Below are 16,854 nucleotides of genomic sequence, written 5' to 3'. Positions count from 1 at the left end.
CCTGCTGAACTTCTGCCTTGTTTTCCTTTAATTCTGCTGGTAAAATCATAGGCGCACTGTTATAAAAGGGGGGGGGGGAGAGAGAAGAAACTGGATAACTGAATATGGAATACATTTCAGATGTGGATTATTATTATTCTTATTATTATTAATTGCCTTTCACCCAAAGATCACAGGGTGGTTTACAATATAAAAACACAAAAATACGTACCATAATAACAAACAAAAACAATAGTTCCCTGCCCCTCTGGTTTAAAAGGCCGTAGATGGTTTAATTAGCCAAAGGCCTAGGAGAAAGGGAATGTTTCTGCCTGATGCTTAAAGATATGGAAGATATGGGGAGAGCATTCCATAAGCAGGGAGCCACCACAGAAAAGTCCCATTCTTATGTTGTCACCCTGTGGACCTCTTGTGGGGGAGGCACATGTAGAAGGACCTCTGATGGTGAGGTTTCATATAGGAAGAGGCGGTCCTTGAGATATTGCAGCCCTGAGCCATTTAAGGCTTTATAGGTCAAAAGCGGCACATTGAATTGGGCCTGGAAACCAATTGGCAGCCAGTGCAGCTGGGCCAAGATCGGTGTTATATGCTCAAACTGTCTTGCCCCGGTTAGCAACCTGGTCACTGAATTCTGCACCACATGAAGTTTCTTCAGAGGCAGATTTCAGTCTTCAGAGGTTAGATTAGCATGTTGCAATGATATGACCTAGAGGTGACCAGAGCAGAGACGACAGAAGCTGATGGAAGGCACTCACTCCATGCCTCCAAGGCTGCCTGAGCCTTAAGTAACAACAAAGGATCCAGAAGTACAAAGGGGTTCACAGCTTGGGCGTACTTCTGAATGACTTTAGCCGCCCTCCACACTAGGGAATAAGGAGTGTGTGAAGATCTACAACATGAACAAGAGGGCAATGAAGGTTTACATTGGGATCTGTTGCCCCTGTGGATCCTGCTGCCTGAGGCCATCGCCTCACCTTGCCTAATGGATGAGCCGGCCCTAATTGTGAAATATGCATGCTTTTGGTAGTGCCTTCTTTTCTGACAGCGGGTGGCGCTGTGGGTTAAACCACAGAGCCTAGGACTTGCCGATCAAAAGGTTGGCAGTTCGAATCCCTGCGATGGGGTGAGCTCCCGTTGCTTGGTCCCAGCTCCTGCTAACCCAGCAGTTCGAAAGCACGCCAAAAAGTGCAAGTAGATAAATAGGTACTGCTCTGGCGGGAAGGTAAACGGCGTTTCTGTGCGCTGCTCTGGTTTGCCAGAAGCGACTTTGTCATGCTGGCCACATGACCCGGAAACTGTACGCCGGCTCCCTCAGCCAATAAAGCGAGAGTCGGTCACGACTGGACCTAATGGTCAGGGGTTCCTTTACCTTTACCTTTCTTTTCTGACATAGGATCAAGAACATATACAACCCACCTAAATTCACAGGTAGGGAAAGACCATGAGCCAATGGTGGAAAATATGTAGAAATTCATGGGTTCAGTCTCCAGCTACTTGAGGGAGGGCTGGGGAAAATCCCTCACAGGAACCCTGGAGAGATACAATGCACCAGAAGCTGGAAAAAATCAGTGTCCTGGCTAAGTATAAGGCAGTCTCTTATGTCCACATAGCTCAGAAACTAAAGTAAGTCTCATGTTTTATTTTATGAATGCATCATCAACTTGCATTCAATTAATATTCCATGAACTTTGTGCATTTTGGGTTGAGGTAGATGATGTAGGCATTGATCCAGGCAATAAATAGAAATTTAGAGACTGGTCTTGCTCAGCAAATGCAAAATATCTGGTGGAAGATATGAGAAGGTTTTCTTTGGGGTTTTTGGTTTTATTTCCTCCCTCTAGTTTCACAATTAATAATCTCAGAGTTAGTTTTCCTTCTTCTTTTTCTGCTAGGGCATTTCAGTAAGATGCGGAGGAACAAAAAGAAGCAGTGTGAGCTAGCACAGAGCAAAGAAAGGTACGTCTAAATTTTCAGTGCATTTCCAGATCAGTGTAAACTATTGCAATCAGCGTACTATTAAAAGCACGGTTTTAAAGATCGGATAAACATATAAACTAGGATTAAACATCAAGGTCCATGAAGAGTCTGCATTTTGAAGATGTCATCATGCTTAAATGGATGTGGTACTGTAGCTTGAGAAGTCATAATCTTCAAATTTAGAATCTACTCTTGGGAGAGGGAGAACATGAAAAGGTAAGATATGGGATGTATGAAGTTGAATAAGTGATGAATTCCAACTCTTGGGATTTATAAATTTGCTATGGTATAGAACTGTTTTCTAATCTCTTGTCATGACATCACTTTCAGTCAGTTTAATTTAGCATGATGAACACTCATACACTACTGGTTGTTGTTGTTGCTGTTGTTTTAATTTAATTGTGCTATTCTCAACACTTTCTAGTAGAAAAGAAAAAGATGTGCTATTTGGGGAAGTTAGTATACCCACCTCCTAGTTTAAGATTACATGCTATTCATCAGGGTAGTAGAGAGTATTGCCAGACACCTCTCCATTTCTCACACTGACTATTGTTAATAAACCAGGGATGGGAAAAAGAGAATGCAGGATCTCTGGGTGATTTGCTGGAGATGGGCAAGCCAATCAGGATGAACGTTCATTGTCGTATAACCTCCCCGAAAACCAATCGGAACAAATGCTCAATAAACATCAGTTTAAAAGATTCAGTTGTTCAGTGGAAACAGAAAGTATGGACATTGAGCCTTTCTGAAAAGTTAAATAAGGAAGTCAAGTGATGAGCTTCGTGGCTCAGAGATATTTTACGTTTAAAATCCTCTTAAAAGTTCATCACATTTTAGGGCAAATTTCTCCTCATAAACACATTTTTAATATACAGTTTTGGCTAATGTACACATTTTTGCAAGCTGTCCCGTCCCCCCATATCCTCATTTTTAGGCAAACTTCCCTTAATATATGCCATTTTGTAAACAGCGTTTGGTTGGAGAATGGCACTGCAAAATTCGGATAGGTGCAAATTTCAAAGGATTAGTTCCTTCAGAAAGTATGGACTGGAAAAAGTCAGCTTCAAATGCATCCTGAATAAAATTTCTCCATCCCTAGTGCTGAGTTAGGTTTTGAACACTGGTCTTCTAGATTCTACTCCAGCAATGTAACCAATGACACCACAGTGGCTCAAAACTCCAGTGCATTTAGATTATAATCCTGTTCATGTAAATAATAATATATTATTTATACCCCGCCCATCTGGCTGGGTTTTCCCATCAGACTAAATAGCTGGAAATATATTGTTATAATACTGTTATAAATGTATTGCTTGGTTTTTTCCAGGGCAAGAACTTCACTCGGCTATTATGAATGTGTCCACGACTGAAACTCAAGCAAACAAATCAGATTTACTACAAACCCTAGTAGTTGTAAAAGGAAGCCTTTATTTGGCTAACTTCATATTCATAACTGCATTGAATATATTAATAATCAAGACTGTGAGGCAGAACTCTAAAATGGTGAAGGAAGTGAGATACTTCCTCCTGTGCCATCATCTTCTCTGTTGCTCTTTATTCTGTTGCTCTGGCATGGTGTCCAATGCGATACAAACATTTAAAGTGCAGCAATTCTGGATCTGGATCACCTTTGGAGTACAAACAGCAGTTTCAGAAACAGTGCTGGTAACGCTGGCTTTGATGGCAATTAACACTTCCTTAGCGGTTTGCTGGCCTTTGAGATACCTGGCCTTTGTACACTTGGTGAAACGCAAAGCCATAGCTTGTGTTTGGGTCGGAACACTCCTCAAATCTGCATGCTTGATCACTGTGGAACGTACAGAAGGAGATCCAAGGGACATATATGGAGCAGAGCCCTCTTGCCCAACTCTCCTGGGTAGTGATTTTGCCAGAATAACCGGAAGTATTTTCATTTTCCTTCTTGCAGCCATCATGGTAACTGCTTATTTTCTCCTGTGGAGAGAAGGAAAGCTCAGCGGTCATTTTAACTGTTCAAATAAGAAGGCCAGAAGAACAGTCATTATTCATGGTGTACAAATGAGCTTCCATATCCTTCCATCCTTAATCTTGACAGCCATCGGAAATGGATCAGAACATGTTCTGATAAAATTTGGAGTTTTTGTTGTTTTCTTATTTGCACAAAGCTTCAGCCCTGTGGTTTATGGGCTGCGGAACAAAGAACTTCTGGACAAGATATGTATCAGGCGAGGAAGAAATCAATACAGTAACTACTTGGTAAAGTACAACAATTACCCACCCCAACTTCAGATGGTAGAAGGTTCAGCAAATGGGTGGACCGTTTCTCAGTGTAGTGCAAAAGCACTTTCAAGTCAGCATTAGCCTTCATTAAACCATATCACACATCAAGAGATAAATCAACTCACACAACTGCATATACCAACCTATTATTTTTTAAACCAGATTTTTCAGCCCCAAAGCTAGAAGCCTTGAGTGCTATATTTTTGCTTTAAAGTTTAACGGGTAACTCGTGGAAAAGACACAGCACAAGAAGTAAAGGAAACCATGGGAAAGAGAGACGGCAAGGCACTGCCAGACAGGCTACTAGAAATGGTACACGCTGGAATCTCTAGTACAGTCGTACCTTGGAAGTTGAACGGAATCCGTTCCGGAAGTCCGTTTGTCTTCCCAAATGTTCGGAAACCAAAGCGTGGCTTCTTGATTGGCTGCAGGAAGCTCCTGCAGCCAATTGGAAGCCACAGAAGCCCCATCGGACGTTCGGCTTCCAAAAGAACGTTCAAAAACCATAACACACACTCTGAGGTTTGTGGAAGGAGAGGATGCAGTAGAAGACACTTCCTCATCATAATCCCAATAGTTGCCAGGGTAGTATTAATGCTGCTTTGTATCTCCTTCCCTTGGCAGCCTGTAACCCCACCTGAGCACTAACAGGTTTGAAAATCAGCATGTTCATGAAAATTTCAGCAGTTCAGCCAATGGCATAGGAACAAATTTCCAAAACATCAAGGCAGGTTTCTTGCAGCTAGGGAGCTTCCAAAGGATGCAGCCAGCACATACTACAGTTTCCGCCACCTTTTGACAGATTTTCTACATATCCTCTTTGCATTGATTTGATATTTCATATATATTTATTAACCATGATAAACTATGAGAGTTATTCAGAGGCTTGCTTTGGTGCTAGTATGATTCAGATGTGTGAAACATTCTTAAAAATGTTTTAGGGCCTGGTTAAAAATGGAATGCAGCTAGTTTTGCCCCAGCCTGATGATCACTGACTTGTGATAATGCAGAAATAAGTTTTTTCACTGGTAGCACTGGTGTTGTGAAATGCACTCAATGCAACAGGGCCCTTCTTTACTGGTATTCTGCTCGCTTTTGAAGACACACCTGTTTGCACAGGCAGTCCCTGATTTCTTCACCTCAGTCTCCTGTATTAATGGCAGCAATGTTTTAATCAGATTGTTCTATTGTGTGTTTTAATTATAGATGTTTATATTTTAATAGGACTGTTTCACTGTGTATTTTAATCATGGGTTTTGATACCATAAAGTTTGTGCAACTGGTTTTTACATTTTGCGAGGTCATTTTGCATTCTGCATTCTTCAAGGGCCAAAGGCATCAGAAGCCCACTCCCCAGTAACTCAGAGCAGTCTTTCAGTGTGGCTGCCCCTCATTTACTTTTCAGAAACAATTTAAGACCTGTTTTTTCAACAAGCTTTTCCAGCTACATGAAAAAATCTCTGTTTTAGATAATTTTGTACTGTTTCAAAGTCTATATTTGGTAGTTTTCAGACTACTTTCTGTTGTTTTTATTGTATATTTGTAAATTGCCTTGAGACACATGAGAAAGGAAATAAATAAAAGAACAATAATGGTAACAAAGATATTATAGTCTGTTTCTTATTTAGCCCACAACCGAACAACCTAATGGTGCTCTCCTGAGGTTAAACTGCCACTTTGACCTCCTTGAAAAAGGGAGCGTATATAAATGTTGTTCTTTTTTAAAAAAAAAATCCAGTGGTGCCATTAGTTTTCCAGCTTGGGACAACTGATTCTGTCACAGGTACCCAGGTATCATTGCCTCTATGTGACGCCATTTCCCTCACATAAAAATGTGACAATGCGAAGTCTGTTGTTAGGCTAGCCCAGGCTTCCTCAACCTTGGCCCTCCAGATGTTTTGAGACTACAATTCCCAGCATCCCTGACCACTGCTCCTGCTAGCTAGGGGTCATGGGAGTTGTAGGCCAAAAACATCTGGAGGGCCGAGGTTGAGGAAGCCTGGGTAGCAGACTTCCATTATTGATAAACTTCATGACCTTATATCAAAGAAACCCATGACCTCATATCAAAGAAACTGCGCTTTTTACATGGTTGAAACATTCCAAGTCAATAAACTCGGAGCAATTTTTTTTAAAAAACCCTGCACATTCCTCTTGCAATGGGTGCTCGGTCCATGAACCATACCATTTCATGCAATTTCAATAATACAGTGGTACCTCGGGTGAAGAACTTAATTCATTCTGGAGGTCTGTTCTTAACCTGAAACCGTTCTTAACCTGAAGCACCACTTTAGCTAATGGGGCCTCCTCCTGCTGCCGCACCACCGGAGCACGATTTCTGTTCTCATCCTGAAGCAAAGTTCTTAACCCGAGGTAATATTTCTGGGTTAGCAGAGTCTGTAAGCTGAAGCATCTGTAACCCGAGGTACCACTGTATGCGTAAAAGCAAAGTTTGGCTAGGAACATGTCACGTTTCTTATGTAAATGTGAATATATAAAGCAGCCCTATATGGGGTCAGACTGTCCACCTACTTTGCTCTTGACTACAGTGACTAGCAGCTGCTCACCATGGTTTCTGCAGTGTGGTGGGCCGATGCTTGGGACGGGGCAGGATGGGGGAGCATTGAGGGCTGGGCTGCGTAGGTGCACTTGTGAGGCCAATCCACCGCTGCTGCTTGCTCTTGCCACTACCCTACCCCAAACCACCCCCCAGGTAGGCTGCAGTGATACCAGGGGCAGGACAGCAACTCCTCACTGCACTGGCTGCTCCTGGCTTTTAGACAGGATTCTTTCTCCCTACCTGGAGATACCAGGAATTGAAACTTTTGACTTCCTGTATGCAAAGTTTGCTCTCTACCATTGAGCAATAGCCATAGCTGTCAACTTACAGATTTGAAAATAAGGGACCAACAGCCTTGAAAATTAGGGACCAGCAGCCAAAATAAGGGACCTGCAGCCTCACCTGTTCCAGGCACTCCAGTCTTCCTGTCCTCCTGCAGTCTGGTCAAACTCATGCTGGTAGCTTCGAGAACACTGTCCAACCAACTTTGTAACCAGAGGTTCAACTGAATAGAATCTGAATCATATGCACCACAAGGCCTATGCAGCCTCAGCTTAAGATGGCTCCCCGGCCTGGCTTTGCACTGCAAAGTTTGCAGCAGCACATGCAACAAAATGGCGTCCAGCATTCAAAAAACCCCTCAGCTTGCATTAACTAGCCGCACACAAACAGCCTCCCCCCCCCCGAGATCTCCTTTCCTTTCCCCCCACCATGTTCCCCCGCTCCAGACAGACCTTTTAGCCGGCAAGGGTGAGTGGACCATCAATGACGTATCCATCCGATTCCGATCCCGATCCAAGCACTCAGCACAGGTATGTTCAACCTCTGAGCCAAAGACAGAAAGCCCAGCCAGCAGCCAAACAAAGCCTCAAGGAAAACCACTGTCGCCTCTCCGCTGGGAAGTGCTGAGCAAAGGCGAGTCCCCAGGGAACGCAGCCGATTTGATCAGCATAAGGCATGCAAGCTCCACCCCCCCAGTCATTCTTAGACTTCTTATTGGGTAAGCAATACAGCCAAGCAACACAGTTGGAGCCTCCCTCCTCCCTGGCCGGCAGGGAGGGAGGGAGAGGAGCTGCTTCCTTTGAAATTTAAAGGACATTTAAGGAACATCCATCAATAAGGGACAGCAGCGGGACATGGCGCTGGAATAAGGGGCTGTCCCTTCAAATAAGGGACAGTTGACAGCTATGGCAATAGCATACCCTCCAATGTTCCTCAGATGAAAATAGGGACATTTCTCTCTCTCTTTTTTTTATATAATATTTTATTGGGTTTTACAAAAAACATAAAACAATAAACAAACAACCTCACAACAGAAGAACAAAAAAATAAACACTACAACACACAAAACAACAAAATACAAAAAAGAAAATAAACATATTAAAAACAATTTTTATCTCCTTGTATTCTTTACATTAACTTATTTCTCCGACTTCCCCAGACCTTCCTTCTCTGTATTCCATATCAAATATTCTGTCTGCAAATTATTTCCCTCTATCATATTTTGATTTTCTGCTACTCTTAAAGTCTAATAGATAGTTGCATTTCCTTAAATCTGACAAAATATTGGATCTTTCTCTATTCACTTTTTAACTAATAACCATTCACCATCAATCCGATGTCATCAAACGTTCATTAACTTATAATGTTTCTGTAAATAGTCTTTAAATTTTCTCCAGTCTTCCTTCACCGTCTCTTCTCCCTGGTCTCTGATTCTGCCAGTCATTTCTGCCAATTCCATGTAGTTGATAACTTTCATCTGCCATTCGTCCAGTGTGGGTAGCTGTTGTGTCTTCCAATACTGTGCGATAAGTATCCTTGCTGCTGCTGTAGAAAATAGGGACATTTCTCACTCCCTCACAACTAAGCCTCCTCGACCCCCAACATTTTTGCCTCTCCTGTGCAGAGCCTTTCTGTAATTATGGCTAAGGAAAAAAGCAACAGTCTGCCCTGAGTGACACCAGCCATTATGTTTAATGTGTCACTTTGGGGGGGGGGGGGAATCGCTTATGTGTTCATTTCCTAGGCCTCAGCCTCTGACACTAGGATGACTCAGCAGAGCTTTGCAGGGCCTTTGGTATCTATGAGGCGCCACCTCAGAGAATTATGTTAGCTGTGATTGCAACTGGAGCAGAGAAGAAAGAAAGAGATAGCATGGGAACAGGTGGAAATTAGATTGACGAGGGAAAGTAATGAAGGCCGGCGCAGATTAGAGTGAAATTATGCTTTACATCTGACACGTTTGTCAGGGAGCAACAGCAGCTGTAATAAACATGAAGCGTTTAGCCATTGTTCTGATAGCGGTTTAGAAATAAAAGCAGGATGCATAAACCAGAGAGACGGAACTGTTGTCTGGAAAAGTTTATTATGACTCTCTGCAAAAAGGAAGCAAAGTAAAGCCACTTCTTGATTGTAGTCAGGAAGGACAAGGCTATGAAAACTTGATCCTAGCATTACATCCAAGAGATGTCATGGTATTCAGACACAGTAGCGTTTTCCAGTTTTCCTGCACTCGGGATTATTTCTACATCAGGTAGTGTGCTGAAGAGCCCCTTGCAACTGACAAGGCATTTGATAAATTTCATTATTATTATTATTATTTATACCCCACCCATCTGGCTGGGTTTCACAACTTGTTTTATGCACATTGCAGACCCTCCAAGTGCCCTTATTTTCCCATGATGTCTCTGATTTAGAGAAGTCTTCTCAGTTTCTGATTTGATCCCGGAATGTCCCGCTTTTCCTTAGGAAGCCCCTATTTTCATTGGAGGGTATGGAGTTATCTGACCCCTGAGCCGTCTGAAGGCAATCCTGTATAGGGAAGTTTTGTTCATGTTTTATTATGTTTTTAGATATGTTGGAAGCTGCTCAGAGTGGCTGGGGCAACCCAGTAAGATGTGTGGGGTATAAATAGTAAAATTATCATTATGGAACATAACGTCTCTATTTTCATCAGGTAAATGTTGGAGGGTATGACATTGGACCAAAATGTGATATGCGCTTTAAGAAAATAAGATGCGCCTTGTAGCATAATAATAATGAATAAAATAAATAAATCCCAGAAGAACTCAATGACTAGGTCATCTTCTCCGAACAAGCTTTTCATTTTAGAATTTCACTGACAAACCCACAAAAGAACAAGGTCGAAAGAATAGTGACAGCATTATCCTCCATACCTGTGCATTAAATATATATCCTCTGCTAAGATCCACACACCTTTTATGTAATTACACATGACTCGTGAAGTGTAATATCTACCTTACCTGCTCGGCCTCATTTAGTGGCCAGTGCAGCTTTCAATGAGTGAATGTAGGTAAACGGTTAATACAGAATTTGTTGCAACACATACAAAAAACATCCTCTACTCCTCCAAATTGCCCAATTTAAAATAAAGAAAAAAGAAACACAAAACAATTGAGTAAAAAAATGAGATATATATTATAGAAAGAGACTCTCTGTTGCTTGCTCTCCCTTTCTCTGCCTCTCTCTGTCACAGACCAAATAAACAATAGGCTCCTCACAGGAGGAAACACTCCAGAGTTGCTTCTCTGGACTTCAGGGTAATGGTGTCATGGGCCAGGAGTCAGCTTTGCCTGCTGAACAGCAGCCTGAAGAGTGATAAGGCAGAGTGACCCCACCTGCAGCGCATCAGCCTTCACAAAAGAAGGCACTGATGAGAACCAGCTGACTCTGGCCTTCTTAAACAGAGCTCTCAGCAACAGTCAGATGCTGGAAATGTCTGTTGTTCTTTGCTGCTTTCTGCTGGACCCTTGACTCTACGTCATTTGGACTGGACACTTAGCTCTGTGATCATCTGGATTCCCTGACCTCTGGGCTGTTGGACTTCACATGTAGATTCTGCTGTCAGGCAAAGGTTCCTCAGAGACTCCTAGCTCCTGATTCTCAGCAACAGAACTCGAACGGGCTACGACAAATGGCTCTGAGCACCCTCGGAACCAATGTATGGTTCTGATATAAGCTAACTGTGTTGTTTTGTTTTATACAGTGGTACCTCGGGTTACATACGCTTTAGGTTACATACGCTGCAGGTTACAGACTCTGCTAACCCAGAAATAGTACCTCGGGTTAAGAACTTTGCTTCAGGATGAAAACAGAAATTGTTCTCTGCCGGCACAGCAGCAGCGGGAGGCCCCATTAGCTAAAGTGGTGCTTCAGGTTAAGAATAGTTTCAGGTTAAGAACGGACCTCTGGAACGAATTAAGTTCTTAACCCGAGGTACCACTGTACTGGCCTTCTGATTCCAAACAAAATTATATTTCAGAAAGGCAGAACCCTTCAGAACACAAGCATACAAATTTAGGAGCTGCTTCTTTTTTCCCCAGTCACCAAGATCCACCAACTGGTTGCAACCAGTTTATGGTGAACACAACATTTGCTCTGAGACTTCTTAAAGAGGCAACAAACTATTCCCATAGCTGCCACACAGGGCTGTTTTCGAAGCATCTCAGTCTCCTCCCATATCTGCTACAGCAGCTGTAGGCCTCCTAGCAAGTGTTGGAGGAAGATCTCTACTACTAGGGCTGATTTTTGGGCAGCTCTATCAGTTCCAGTGCATGTTTTTTCTGCTCAGAGGCACATGGGAGGGAGCCCTTTGCCACAGCTATGCTTTTGGATTAGGATTGGCTGGGTGGTGTTGAGAGCTGATTGGCCAGAGACCAGGAGATTGACAGACTGCTTCGGTAAGTTCAAGGACGTATAAAATAGATGCGAGGCAGGAAAGAGTGTATGGCTTTGAGATTCTGATCATCAAGAAATGCCTGTCCTTCTGAAAATCACATATATACCGTAGTGCAAAAGGAGTTTACTTCTCAGTAAAATCCTGTTGCAAATTTTTGTGGTTTCAGGGCAAGCACTATGTTTGAGCAGTGCAGGGATCCTGGAAATTGGCCAAAAATCCTTGAGGCTGAAGAATATTTGCTGAGCAGGTTTTCTTTCTGTAATACAGGCTGCTGACGCACAACAACAGCTGACATATTTCACTAGTGAAACCCACCTGGCAAACTCAAATAGTAAGGAAGCCAAGCAGAAGTTTTAAAAGGGCAAATTCAAATTATAATAGCCCTAAGCATAAAACAAGGGACACGGGTGGCGCTGTGGGTTAAACCACAGAGCCTAGGACTTGCTGATCAGAAGGTTGGCGGTTCAAATCCCCGCAACGGGGTGAGCACCCATTGCTCGGTCCCTGCTCCTGCCAACCTAGCAGTTCGAAAGCACGTCAAAGTGCAAGTAGATAAATAGGTACCGCTCTGGCGGGAAGGTAAACAGCGTTTCTGTGCGCTGCTCTGGTTCACCAGAAGCGGCTGTCATGCTGGCCACATGACCCGGAAGCTGTATGCTGGCTCCCTCGGCCAATAAAGCGAGATGAGCGCCACAACCCGAGTCCGCCTCGACTGGACCCTAATGGTCAGGGGTCCCTTTACCTTTACCTTTAAGCATAAAACAGTATGGTATCCCGGTACAAGTGGGGTTGGCCAGGGCGGTGGGAAAGGAATAAGAGAATTGGGTGGTTGCACATGCACAGATAATAGTGCCCAGAGGAACCTCTAGAGAGAAGGTTTGTGGGTGTCGTATCTGGGAAACACGGTAGGTTTGCCTGAAGCAATTTGTTGCTATCCTATTGACTAGACTGTGAGCAATTCTGAACAGGTTAGTGTAGATATCATTATGAGAACCTTCCTAATATGGAGCTTTTAAATAAAGGAGGACAAGTACAGGGAAATTTTAATTAAAGGGTACGAAAGCTGAAATAGGTGTGGTACAACCAAACACCCGCAAGCTGGTGTGACGTCAGTGCTTTGTTGTGTACCAACAGGAATAGAGCGGCTCAAATACCTCAAATGGCCCCGACAACCAGCCTCCCTCCTATTTACTCATCTTCCTATTTCTTTCTTTCTTCTAATCATTTTCTCTAACTCCCTGCCCTGCCCACATTCTTCCCTTAGGAGGAGCTAAATGGTCATTTGTAAACATGGTGGGTTAGAGATAAAGGGTGATGTGGGCATTAGGTAGACCCGCTAATACATCAATAGGATGCCTTTTCAATTTTTCTGACTTCTCTTTGTATTTCAAAAACTAATGAAATACAATTCAGAGCAAAACAATGCATTATACACCTGCAAACTCTTCCATGTTAGGATGTACCTAGTCTGAAAGCTGACCCCGTTCCCTAGGTTTCTTCTCTTTCTTAATTTTATACGCCACCTTTCCTTCCAAAGGAACCCAGGCTAGCAAAAAACAAACAATAAATCTATGAAATACCCCTACTGAAAAAGGCTTGTTGGAAGAGGAATGTCGTTAGCAGGTGCCAAAGGAAAACAGAGATGGTCGTTTGTCTAATATTTAAGAGAAGGGGATTCCAAAGGGTTAGATCCTGAAATATACTCTGAGTCCTGTGGTGATTTCATGCAGCTTGTAAAACAGTGATTGAATTGCCCCCCCCAAAGCCCAGGCTTTTATATACATTATTTACACAATGAGTCCCGTCTGACTGGCTGATTCTGCTTCTCTCCTGGAGCCTGATTGGTCTTTTCCTGCAGGCCAATCAGTTGTTGCGTTCTAGGATCCTACTTGCCTATTGTTCTAGGATCTAAGCTTAGTACATAACAGATGCCATGACAATAAAGGCCCAATTCCTATATGGTATAGAACCGACCTCCTGAGAAGATGTTATCTGCAGGAGGCCCTCACCAGCAGGACACATTGATGGACTGGCTAAAGAAGAGGTGAGACAGTCTTTCTGGCGAGATGGTCTTTTGGCTGTCTAGATCTACCTTTCCCTCATGTATTAAAATGGGTGGGGAACTTTTTTCAGCCTGAAGGGCACATTCCCTTGTGGGGAACCTTCTGGTGACCACGTGCCTGTGGTGGGAGAGGCCACAGCCAAAAGTGGCTGGAGCAATAGCAGTAACGCTTATCTTTCTACAGTCAGCTACATTCCAACCATGCAGAAATAAGGTTTCTGTATGCTTTCACATCTACATCTTCAGCAAGAGCCATTCACGGTTCATTGGCATATTCCAAACAGGTAAAGACACTGGAGGGCTGCGTTTGGCCTCTGGGCATGAGGTTCGCCACATGTATATTCAAAGCGAGATCATCTGGACAGGTGCTGTTAGCAGTTCCCCATGTTACAGAGGCCCAACTGGCCTCTGCTAGAAGGACAGGTACGCACCCTACAATGAAAGCACACACTTGCACCCCAAAAGTTTCCTCTCTTAGTACTACAATTCCCAGCATCCTTAACAAATTGTACTTCCCAGGATGCTTTGAGGCAAGTAATGTGCTTTGAATGGATGTGCTTTGGTCCTGTGCTACGGAGCACTCTTCCAGCAGGAATTTGGTAGGCATTGTATTGAACCAGAAGCTCTGCAAACACCATCTTGGTAGTCAAGATAACCCCACCATTAATTGATAGTTAATTAATTGATAGTTAATTGATAGTTATTTAAAAGATAACCCCACCATTAATTCATAGTTGTTAATTGATAGTTGATATATGTTTATATTCACTTGCTTTGATATAAGCTAATTGGTTTGCTTTGATGTCATCCTTATCTGTGGGCTTGGGCTGCTGGGCTCTAAGCCCAGAAAGGGGAACTATCTGTAAGATTTGGATATTTGCCATCTATGCCCTCATCTGGTCAAGTGAAGTGATGGGAAGTCCTGGACAAAGTGACGTATACTGCGTATAAAGAATATATGAATGTTTGCTTGGGCGCAGACAAGCCTTCTCTGTGCTGTGGTGTCCATCCCGCTTCTGCAAAGGCTGGGAGACCAGGCAGGCTGCTTTGCTGCAAGTCTGTACCTTTATTTTATAAAGCAGTAGAACTGATCACTCTGGCATTCTTGATATCCTTTCGTTTTCCTTCGCCCAGCCACTCCCACAAGCACTCCTTTGGGCCTGCGGTTCAGAACAGGCATCCTCGCTTTTTACTTCCAGGCGTCCCTTGAAAACTTTTTTACGTAGACAAGACATGTAACTGTTTACAATTATTATGAGCCAGTCACTTCAATATTTTTGAACTGTTTTTTACGGTGCCTTACATTTTATTCTATATACTGCTGTACACAGCCATGTTATATTGTATTAATGGGCAGTAAATAGGGTTTTTCCCCCCATAAAGAAATAAATGTGCTCATTAGGGGCTTGCTGCCGTCTTTGGCAGTGTAGTCATCGTCCTCTGCCTCAACCAGGGGTCCGCGGGGGTGCAGGGCCCATGCCGCTGGCCTGGGCAACGGAGGCAGCTTCTCCGCCACCTCCTCCCGCTCGGCTCTTGGTCATACATGGCCACTCAGCAGGAAGGAAGGGGAGTCGCCCAGAGGCGTCCATGGCTTCGGATTGGCTGAAGGAGCTTCCTGTGGCGAATCCGAAGCCGTGCCAGCGTTGCCGCCCACCCAGAGGCATCCACAGCTTTGGATACTGTTGGTTACTGGCAGTGATGCTTGACTGCTCTGCCCCACTGACCACTACTGGCTGTTGGTTAACAATTCCTATCTTCCCTGGCCATTGGCCCTGCTGGCTGGGCTGATGGGAGTCCCACAACATTATGAGTGCCACACAAGTTCCACACCCTTTTCCTAGATCTGCAACCCAGTCAGATGCTTATTGAAATAATGTTCATTACAGAATGAGAAGTGACCATGGTGTCCTGATGAACTGTTGGCAGAGGTGTTTTTAGGGTAGTATGACCAGTATGGTCGCACCGGGTGCCACGCTGCAGGGACTGCCCAAACAATGCTGTTGTTATAAGAAAAACCTTTTCCAAGAGCTCTTAAGTGGGTTCCCTATTGGGAGGAGAAAATAGCAGAGGCCAACCAGGGTATACTGAGAAGCAAAGCAGCTAGTAAGCCTGATCTTTATTTGGGAGGGTCCCCACTCCCCACACGCAGGAGGGAGGAGAGAACCCAGAATGATGGTGTGCAAGCCCTTATATAGACTTTTGAAATTGCCCACCCCACAAGGCATCATACATACATCACAAAAGGAGGTGGTCTACAGCAGAAATACATCACAGGAGGCAGTCTACAGCAGAAATCCTGTCTGCCAGGATACCTCATAATGGTCACTGATTGCTTTGCCTGGGCAGCTTGGCCATTCTTTTGTGATGGTAAATACTTCAGTTCCTGAATCCGGGTCACAGGTTCACTCTATTCATACACACAAACAAACACACCCTTTAAGACAGGATTTGTAAGCAAAAAGACAATGGGAAGGCTTTCCCCACCCCTCACCCCTTACTGCAGAGGAATATCTGGGGTCACTGGGAGAGTCAGAATGGCTTCAGGATTGCTCTCCTGTACTCTTTTAGACACATTTATGTAGTTATGTATGTGTTTGCCTTGTACATTTATGAACATATATTTTATATTTGAGACCTTAGAATTCTTAGAACACTGTGGAATGGAGCATGAGAGGGTGGGGGCAGGGGGGAGCGCTGAATTTTAGCATCAACCAGGTTGGCACTGAGGTTTGAGAGCCCAAAGTCCGCCACTACTGTGTCAACACAGCGGTGGGATGCCCTATCAGCTGGTACCATTAGGCAGTTTCAAAGCTCCTGTAGTTCTGGGATCTCGAGCAATAAGGCTGTCAGGCTTCCATGGCCCCTGGACACAGCCCACAGCAATCCACACTGCTCTATAATTTTGAGGGCCAAGGAGGCATGAGGGATAAGCTGGCATACTTACTCATATGTAAATCCACAGCTGAAATGGCCCCAGCTTGTCATTCACACTACTTCACGTGCCAAAGCAATCTTGCAGCAAGTCCTAGTGTTTCCCCTCTGCTCCCAGAGTGTGTTTTCCATGCGTGAGATTTATCTGAGGAAGTGAAACACTTGCAGTGAGCGGTGTGTGTTATGTAGCCAGCTGATGTTCCTAAAATGAACAACATTCATAAAATGAAGGAGGAATTGGGGGGGGGGGGGAATTATGGGCGAGATTCCGGAGCGACTATTTCTTAAGAATCTGGCCCTCCAGGTCATCTGGGCTTTTTACATGCTTGCTGTAGAAACTGCAAGTCCCCTATTTGAACACCAGGA

General features: G+C 43.9%; 2 long non-coding RNA genes across 3 annotated transcripts; one reads left to right on the top strand and one right to left on the bottom strand.

The window, feature by feature from the left end:
* The first annotated feature begins 1,117 nt into the window (after window positions 1-1,117).
* Window positions 1,118-5,837, top strand: LOC310678723. The gene is made up of 2 exons (XR_014511894.1): window positions 1,118-2,193; window positions 3,305-5,837. It is a non-coding gene; the product is annotated as an uncharacterized lncRNA (long non-coding RNA).
* LOC310678766 lies at window positions 3,386-16,713 on the bottom strand. Of its 2 annotated transcripts, none has more exons than XR_014511951.1 (2): window positions 16,502-16,713; window positions 3,386-3,930 (listed from the first exon to the last, which is right to left on the bottom strand). It is a non-coding gene; the product is annotated as an uncharacterized lncRNA (long non-coding RNA). The 2 variants fall into 2 exon arrangements; XR_014511952.1 differs by lacking the exon at window positions 16,502-16,713 and adding an exon at window positions 13,505-14,195.
* Between the last annotated feature and the right edge of the window lie 141 nt (window positions 16,714-16,854).

This window comes from Podarcis tiliguerta (genome assembly GCF_965153285.1).
Source record: "Podarcis tiliguerta genome assembly, chromosome: 5".
Lineage (NCBI taxonomy): Eukaryota > Metazoa > Chordata > Lepidosauria > Squamata > Lacertidae > Podarcis > Podarcis tiliguerta.
The sequence above is the reverse complement of the archived record's forward strand: the minus strand, read 5'-3'. Positions and strand labels throughout refer to the sequence as shown.